Source organism: Urocitellus parryii, chromosome 8 (genome assembly GCF_045843805.1).
Source record: "Urocitellus parryii isolate mUroPar1 chromosome 8, mUroPar1.hap1, whole genome shotgun sequence".
Classification (NCBI taxonomy): Eukaryota; Metazoa; Chordata; class Mammalia; order Rodentia; family Sciuridae; genus Urocitellus; species Urocitellus parryii.
This window is the reverse complement of record NC_135538.1, coordinates 127,433,323-127,443,042: the sequence shown is the minus strand read 5'-3', so window position 1 is coordinate 127,443,042 and position 9,720 is coordinate 127,433,323. Positions and strand designations below refer to the sequence as shown.

Sequence of the window (9,720 nt, the reverse complement as noted above, 5' to 3'; positions counted from 1 at the left end):
AGGGTCATTCTAAATCATTGTGTTGTTTCTTTTACTTGAAATTTTCATTCTAATGTTTTTCTTACTTGTGCAAAAGTCCTATCTTCCTGAATACCAGAATAAACTAGGTATACATCAATTTTCTGTTTCCTACTCAGCTCTAGTTGTCTCCCATTTTCACCCTGGAAAGACTGAGTGAAGCTGAGTAGGCACTGGAAAATCGCTAAGATGGACACTTAGAGGCCAAAGGATGCTTAAGAGTAATGTGGTGAATAAGATAGCCAGAAGCAGTTTTAGGTTGGAGTACATTGGTTCCTGAACCTGAGAACTGGGTTTCCACCTTATGGTTCCTCAGTGAACTGAGAATTACTCCATGGGCTGAAGGATGGGGACCTGTATAGTTGAAAAGTCTTCCCCCATTGTTTATCATCCAGGTTTAAGAAAGCTAGCCTGTGAAGCGGAGCTGCGGGAATTGGAGTGACCTGAGCTGCTGGGGAAATTTTAATTTGGAAGAAGCAGAGAAATGGAGACGAAGGGAGTTCGTGAAGAAAACTGGGAAACTGGGGTGGTTGGGGTGGGTAGAAGGAAGCAAGTGATTGCCCAGGAGGAACAAGAGGAGCAGGGGCGAAAGAGAGCTTGGTGCTAGGTCTTTTACCCGTAAGTACAATTTTGATGCCCCAGAGGGCACCCGCATTGTCTCATCTCCTTTGTTTGGTCTTCCATGCAGGAAGCCAGAAGGTCCCTTCCTCCTAAGGGAAGTGGACTAAAAGCATTTGTCCTACAGGAAGGCACAACACTTACTGCCCCACTGTCATGGCTTTGAGACTGACCATCAGCTCTACCTCTGAAAATAATTTCCTCAATTTTGGCGGCCTCGGAGTTTAGCCAGAAGCGTCATTCCCTTGGACAGCGTCTTAACCATGACTGGTTATCGGACCAACCTCTTGTCACCCACCAAGAGTCAGTGTGGTGGAAATGTAGGAACGTTGGTGAAAGGAAAATTTTCCTCAGAGGTTGCCGTCTGTCCACTGACACAGGTCAACTGGGACAGGGAGAGGGAGGGAACTGAAGAAACTTTCCCCAAAGCCTTTTTCCCCTGTCTCTTTCCATCTTTTTCTGACAGCAAAGGGGAGCGAGTCTTCCATGGCTGGCATCCTTGTGGTTTTGCTTTCAGGAAATACTGAGTTAGCAGTTTCTTTTATTTCAGTAAAGAGTTTTATTATGCAAAAGCAGATTAGGAGACCCAAAGACCATCAAGGTCCATTGAAATGGGTATCAGTTTACCACTGTTGTGAGTAGGAAAAGTACAAGGTTAGAGAAAAAGTTGAAACAAAGTCATCATTCTTTAAGTGCAGGCGTCAGGGGCAACCGTGAAAGAAAACACCAGAAGTGGAGGTGCTGGGGATTGAACCCGGGACCTCGTGCACGCTAAGCACGCGCTCTACCACTGAGCTACACCCCCATGCACAGTGGGTGAGCTACACCCCTAGCATGCAATAGTTGCATGATTTCATATTATTGATTTACACTCTTATCTAAAGAGGCCATTCTAAGTCCTGGTAAGATAAAGACTCCTTGATTTCTGTTTCCAAAACCCCTGAATTGGACCTGTTCTGAAAGCTGTCCTAGAAGGAGAAACGGTGGCTTCCTACAGTCTTGCCCTTACAAAGACTGCTTTTAGCTGTCGTTGCGTAAGTTCCACTCCCCTTAAGGGGACTGCCTACGAAGATGCCAAAAGGACAAAAAGTACAGCGGGAGAACACAAAATTTTATACATAATTTTATGTAATTTAGATACAACAACAAGAAAAAATAAGAAAACAATATAAATCAGAATGCAGAAACATAGTTGCCTGTAGCTAAGTGTTGAGGGGTAGATCAACTGCCATGAGTGTTCTATTTGTCGTTATTGACAGGTTTTATTTATATGTTTATATGAATTCATCAAAGCTCATCCATTAAAATGTGTGCATTGCAGTATAAATTACACCTCAATAGGTGTATTTGAAAAGTAAGAAAACAAAAATTCTCAGAAAAAGCTGAAAATAATAAAATAATTAAAAATAAACAAACAAAAAACAACATGATCCAGAGTTCTTGCAAAAGGAAGCTGTTTCTCCTTTTCCTCCTTCCCTTGCCCACTGCTTCAATTATCTTGGCTAATGCTAAACCTGACCAAATAGAAATATAAATAGGAGAGCATCAAAGGCTACCTGTTGGCTGGGTGTGGTTGTGCAGGCCTGTAATTACAGGGTCTTGGGAGGCTGAGACAGGTGGATTGTGAGTTCAAAGCCAGCCTCAACATTTGGTGAAGCCCTAAACTCAGTGAGACCCTGTCTCTAAATAAAATGCAAAAAGGGGTTGATGATGTGGCTTAGTGGTTGAATCCCTGATACTAAAAGGCTCCCTGTTGGGTCATAGTTTTACTTTATATGTGACCAAGAAATGGGGAAGGAGCTGAGTCAGAACTCCTGGAGAAGTAGGTTTGAATCAGAAAAAAAGTAAAAACTAAAAATACAGAGAGTTAAAACAAGGGCCTCAAATAAAAAATCCAAACAAATAAGAACAGACCATATTCAAAAGAAAGATTATTGCAAAAGGGTGACTACTCCAATCTTAGAAACCTAAATTATCTCAAAATCAGACAAGACTTTCCTGTTATAGGGAGAGAGTGCTAGGCAAAAATTTTGCTTTTAGTGTTTGCTCAAGCTTTCAGAAAAGCAGATTTGAAGAGCCTGAAGGCAGAAGAGTAGAAGGGAGGAACTCCAGGGACCTGACTAAAGTTTTGTCACAATAAAGGAAAGTATGAGAATTTAAAGGCTTGGTCACTACAAGGTATCATTCATCTCTGGGATACCTCTAATTTTCTGAAGCTCCGATTTCTGCACATTTTGTTAGTAGTGTTAGATGTAAAAAAGTGAATCTAAGGGCTGTGGGGTGTGGCTCAGTGATAGAGTATTTGCCTAACATGTGTGAGGTCCTGGGTGCCATAACAGTAATGAAAAGAGACAAATATATAAGTGGTGAGTCTATCGTTTCTTTTGTGTAGCAGCTTATAACAAGAGGAAAGTATTAGAAATAAGTATCAAATAATAACTGCATGCAATTTACATTGCAGTTCTAAGCAGCTAAATTGTTAAAGATTTAACCTTTGGGGCTGGGGATGTGGCTCAAGCTGTAGGGCGCTCGTCTGGTATGCGTGCGGCCCGGGTTCGATCCTCAGCACCACATACAAACAGGGATGTTGTGTCCGCCAATAACTAAAATAAATAAATAAATAAATATTAGAAAATTATCTCTAATGTATGAAATATGATATGTCAAGAGCTTTGTAATGTTGTGAACAACCAAGAAAAAAAAAAGAAAATTGTCTCTCTCTCTCTCTCTCTCTTTAAAAAAAAAAAAAACGATGTTGTGTCCGCCGATAATTAAAAAATAAATATTAAAAATTCTCTCTCTCTCTCCCTCTAAAAAAACTCTCTCTTTAAAAAAAAAAAAAATTTAACCTTCCCTTAAGAGTGGTAAGAATCAAGTCTCCATTTGGGACTTTTCTGATTTTCACCAGATATATCTTACCTAAAATGCAAGGATATTAAAATCAACTTTTCCATGATTAACACACTTTTTTTGCTAACTAAACAGGACCTGGCAGGATTTGTTGATGAAAACTAGCATCAGAATAGAAATGGAATAATTTATTTAGTATTTTGTGATAAATTGTTAAGCAATTCATTTATCATTTTATTCTACTCTAAGCACAGTGGCAGTTTAGAAAGTTTGGTCAATACTACAGAGGATAAATGCTTCAGAAATGAAATACACAACAGTCTGAAGGATTGAAAGAATGAGAGAATTTTAAAAATGAGCCAGAAAGTAAATAAACACACAGTTAGGATAGAGAGCTATGTCTTGGATCATGATTTCTGACTGCCTCATGGCTGCGTTTGCACTGGGAACTTCCTGTGCAAAGATTCAGATCAAGATTGCCCAGTTGTAATGGTAATGCCTGGCCTGAGGTGGCTCTGTGCAAGCAGGGAGCTATATCAGGCTGGACCTTGAGCTCACCATCTGCCAGGGGTAGAGAATTCTGGGCATAACAAAATAACCATGATGTCTCACAGGTTTCACTGTGAACTTCAAGTCTGTCTGCTTTGCAGAAACTTTCCCACAAATAACCTTTTGATGATAAAACCTATATAAAAAATGTGCTAAGTTAGCTCTGGGTCATCGTTCCTCCATCAGAGGAGAATGTTCCACCTGCTCTCAGCTTTTCCTCTCAACTCTTTTCTCAATTCTCCATCGTCCCTCACCAGCCATGCAGCTCACAGCAGGTAAGGAAGAAAGAATAAAATTTGGAGAAACATGAAGTATAATGAAGTTATTTAGCCTAAAGAAGAATCTAAAAGGAGATATAGCTCAATCTTTTGGAAGAAAGGGAAATTGAGGGCAGAGAGAATGAGTCTAGTTCTAGATATGTTGAATTTAAAATGTTTATGGAACATCTTACAGATGTCTGACAAAGACATACACACAGAAATCAGTAGAGTGTAATGGTCAGGAGACTTGAAATAGTGAGTAATCATTAGGCTCATGTTAGGAGGGAATGGACTGAGTGAGGAACTGAAGTCAAATTTGGAAATTAGGATCTCTTTAATGACATTTGTGGAAAATAAAGAATTGAGTTCATGGCTAGAGTGTTCTCGAGCCCTGAAGTTTACACTGGCTAGTGTTATGCTTCTTGAAACTTTGATGAAGACAAAGAGAAATTCTATTCACATTTCTAGTGGTTATTTATCCTTTCTACTTTGCTTTACTCTCACATTCATTTATGGAAAATACCACTGAGCCCATTATTTAACTTATGGAAACAGACTATTCTGACAGAATTTCTCTCAGTTGACTTATACAAATGGTCAAATAGAATAATAGGAAAGAGAAAAGAGATGAGCTTACAGAAGTGGAAATTAGCGAATTGTCATACACAAAGATCAAGTTCTATTGTATGAGTAGAATGTATATGTATGTGGCAAAATGCTGCTGAGGAAGGAAAAGTGTACTTAGATGTTTGATCATATAAAAGTACAACTAGGAAAGTTTCCAGAGTTGCTGAGTGAACATTTCTTGGTGCTGCATCTGAGAGAAACTGGATGTTTATTAGATTCATGAACATTTGTATTAAAGTGTTGGTTTAGAACTTCTTTCTTTCTTTCTTTCCTTCTTTCTCTTTTTCTTTTTTGCCTGCCTTATACCACAGAATTATTTATTAAATATCTGTCACAATAGGTATACTATCTAACTATACTAATGTTGAACCATCCTGTTGTGCTGAAGGCATAGGATAGTTTCTTTACTAGAGAATCTTCTAGTGATTTAAAGATTATACTCAGTATACAGAACACATTCATGTCCTATTATACTCAATTCAAAATAATCTGCAATATATCAGTTGGATGTTTAACATTTCTAGAATCTGAAAAAGATGGCATGTGATTAGATACTGTCTTGGATTTGTCAGAACCAGAATGTTTGGGTCATGTTTGTTCTCTAGGTTTGCCAGTAATTAGCTTTTATGTTATTCTTTGCAGTTTCCCAAATGTATTTATGCGTATATCTATCTTTGCAACATACCATTTTACTTAATCATTGTTGGCCTTATTTGGAGAAGATAGTTTATTTATGTTTTAGTTGCATTTGGAGAAGATAGTTTATTTATGTTTTAGGAATTTCTCTATTTTCCATTAAGTCAGAAAGTGAGAAGGTTTTGAAATTTTACCCTACTAGAAAGTCAGCAAGTTTGTCTGCCTTACTTTTGACAGAAAAAAAATATATGACTAGAGAACCAGAAACAGACAGTATGTTACAGGAGAAGAAGAAGAGGGGTGGGCGAGGGAGGAAGAAGAGGAGGAGGAGAAAGAGGAAGAGGAGGAGAAGAGAGGGAGGGGGAGAGAGGGATGGAAGGAAGAAAGGAAGAGAGAAGAAAGAAAAAAAGGAAACAACTTAAATATTTGTGTTGGTTCCTCTTGTCCCAATTTCTGCAGGGCAACATGAATTATCTATATACGTACTTTTGCATTCAGGAGTTTGCATAATAGGAGAGGAACCCTTATTTCAGGAGACTGAGGTTTTTTTTATTGTTCTTTTTAGATATACATGACAGTAGAGTGTATTTTGACATATAAACATGGAGTATAACTTATTCTAATTAGGATCTCATTCCCATTCTTGTGGTTACTTGTGATCTTATCAAGAGCAACTACTATACAAGAAGATCTAGGAGCAACCAGGAGAATCTTCATACTCCTTTCCAGAGTGGTTGCACCAATTTGCACTCCCACCAGCTATGTACAAGTGAGCCTTTTTCCTCACATCCTTGCCAACATTTATTGTTCCTTGTATTCTTGATAATTGCATTCTGACTGGAGTGAGATGGCATCTCAGTGTAGTTTTAATTTGCATTTGTCTAATTGTCTAATTACTAGAGATGTTAAACATTTTTTAATATGTTTGTTGTCTGATCATATTTCTTCTTCTGTAAAGTGTCTGTTCAGGTTTTTTGCCCATTTATTGATTGGGTTTGTGTGTGTGTGTATGTGTGTTACATTTTTTGAGTTCTTTATATATCCTGGAGTTTAATTCTCTGAGGTGCAGGTGGCAAAAATTTAGGAAACTGGGATTTTTAGGCTGGGGTTGTGGCTCAGTGCTTGCCTCGAACACATGAGGCACTGGGTTCAATTCTCAGCACCGCATATTAATAAACAAAGCAACTAAATATATATTTATATGTAAAAAACTGAGTTTTTATCAGGTTTGCTTGTGACTTCATTAAAAGAAAATACTAGGAGCAACTAGATTCTGAGTTCGAGACAAAGTTGCTAGCTGCTCCAATTGCTTCTACTAGCTCAGAATTCAAGTTCATTGCGTGAGAAAATATAGGATAGAGCAGCACATCTTTGAAGCAAATGTGTACCAAACCTCAGAGATGCTTCCATCTCTTCAGCTCATACTTGACTACATTCACTTACCGATCATCTAAGAAAATAAGAGGAAAAGACGGGGAAAAAAAAAAAAAAAGGAAGAGAAAGGAAAATGCTACTTTCTCTCTTTGGTAAACGGAGGGTTTACCTCTGAGTGAAGCGATTAAAAAAGGAAGTCTTCACAGTATTTGGAACAAAATTAAGACCCATGATGTGAATGGCTGCCAGTCAAGACCATCATCAATACTTGGGCCAGCACCTGTGGTAGCCAAACCCGGCACTCATTTCATCCTGACAACCTTGTGGCTCTAGTTCTGAGACTCCAAGATGTGAAAGATAGGGACCACCTGCTAAACGAACTCGTTGTTTGCCAAGTTATTTCCTTAGACCCCCTTTTCTCTGTGCGAAAAGGGCTTCCAAAGTTCAGCCAATCCTCAGGTACTACCTTGAGAGAAAATCTTAAATCATCTCTGCTGGAGCGAGCCAAGAATCGGTACTGTTTAACCGCCCCGTTCCTCAACCCCCCGTCTTTGCTTCACTCTCACATTGATTCTGCATATCAATCAGATTTGACAAAATCTTAGAGACTGGCACGTGAACGAGCTGACTTACTTAGGAATTTCAATAATAGGAGGGTAGTTGGTTGTAATGCGACTTGTTGTACTGAGAGGGAATCTGAAACAAGGTAGTGCGCGTGATTGCGGCCACCGCGTAAAAGAGGGATAAAGAAGTGGGAGAGAAAAATCAGTCTTGCGCAAGATTTGGATAGACAAGAAGGCTGGGAACATCCCGGGCGCCCACCTCCGCAGCACTCCCTCTGTCCGTGATCAGCAAGAGAGGTCTTTTCCGGTAAAAGAAGTAAACTAAAATCGCTTTCCCGCAAGAATATCCGCCTTTGTTTCCAAGGCCATTAAGGCTTTAAGGGAGGCTCGACATTGTTTTCGTCGCTAAGGCCTTGGGAGCACGCGTATGGTTGAGTTCTTGTTTTCAGTACTTGCAGGTGGTATTGATGGCTACCAAAGGAAAGCCACTTTTTTTCGGATCCCCACCTGGTTGTAAAAGAGAAAGTGTTGAATGTAGAAGCTATGCACGCTTGCGCCTGCATCTTTGATAGGATAAAGTTTTTTAGCCTGTTAAGCTTGGAATACAAGACACACACATGCGCGCGTGCGCAATAAGTTGGTCAATAAAACACTAAATTAAACTTAAAATGGTTTTCAGAAGTGCTTTGTTTCTAAGTAGATGAGTGTAAGGGTTTCAGCCTACAAGGCTGAGTCAGACCTCTGAATCTAATCTTAACCTTTCCTTCACTTAAGTAAGACTCCGAATTTCTTTGTAGAGAATCTCACCTGCACTTTTGCAGTAGATTTCTATATTGTCCACATCCAACTCTTGGAAGCATGAAAAGCAAGAAAAGCCAAGAAGGCCCTTACATGAGTTAATTGGAAGTAAAGCAATGGGTAAGATGTGAGATTTTCTTCCCAAGGAGGGAAAGGAATAGTCTGTTAACGATAAAGACATTTCTTTCCATGGCAAAAGTCTGACAATACTGGGAAGATGTTGTCATTACACTTCACACACAGCTTAGATTTTAATAATATGATCTTAAAACCAATTAGACTGGACCAATTAGAGAGGCAGCTGGGGTTGGAGTCTCAATCATGAGGATGGAGAGAGTGATTCAACTCTGTCATAGGGCTTGGAATCTTCCAAGTGTGTATTTTGTAGTAGAAGCTTCAAATAGCTTGACAAGGCCACAGGTATTTTTGCTAGAATGAGTCTCCTGGTGTCTATTTCCTGGTGCCCACAGGAAAATGAAGACCTCTTTTGGGTGACCTCCAAAGTCACCTAAAATATTGAGGATCTGAAAGAGATGAAAAACCCATGCCCATCCCTGATATGAAGTAAATACAGGTTTCTCTTTCCTCTGGTGGTTTGAGTCCTTAATTTTTTAAAAAAACTTTTTAAGAGAGAGAGAACTTTTTAATATTTATTTTTTAGTTTTTGGCGGACACAACACCTTTGTTTTTGTATGTGGTGCTGAGGATCGTAAAGTGCCTGGACAGAACAAATGCATACTAGAAAAACAACAGCAACAATGACACACAGAATGTCTGCATTACCTCCCTCCAAAAAGAAAAATATTCTGAATTGCCCCCAGGGTACACAACCAATCCATACCAAGCAGGTTTCACCAGTGTCCCTCCTAAATATCGTTATGTTGTCTTTTCAGTGGAAAAGGGAATCAAGAAGTAAGAACATCCATGACAATGAGTATTGGACTGGTAGACTGGGACAAATACTGGCTTCCATTCCCTCCCAAAGATTATTCGACTCAACAGGAAATATGTACACAGATAATAGCAATTTTGAAAAGATAAAGTATTGGAAATCCTTAAAAGATACCATCAATGGATGAGAAATCTCTAGGAATTCCCTGGTTATTAAAGCAGGTGTAATTGGATTGTTTTTACCAACAAAAGTGCAGAAGACTTGCCTAGCACATGTGAGGCACTGGGTTTGATCCTCAGTACCATATAAAAATAAATAAATAAAGGTACTGTGTCCATTTAAATTTAAAAAATAAATAAATAAATAAATAAAAGTGCCCAAGACACCTATGATGAGTGTGACCTACTCACCTTTTACTCTGCATCTGTTTTCCACTGTGACAGATGACCTCTTCCCCTGCTTCTTTATATACAGACTTCCTTTTGATATTATCAGACATTTCCAGACAATGTTTTAAGATTTAGAACAATGAGGA

General features: G+C 39.0%; 1 non-coding gene across 1 annotated transcript; it reads right to left on the bottom strand.

The window, feature by feature from the left end:
- Positions 1 to 1,369: 1,369 nt before the first annotated feature.
- On the bottom strand, positions 1,370 to 1,441 carry Trnaa-agc (transfer RNA alanine (anticodon AGC)). Its single transcript has one exon. It is a non-coding gene; the product is annotated as a tRNA-Ala (tRNA).
- Between the last annotated feature and the right edge of the window lie 8,279 nt (positions 1,442 to 9,720).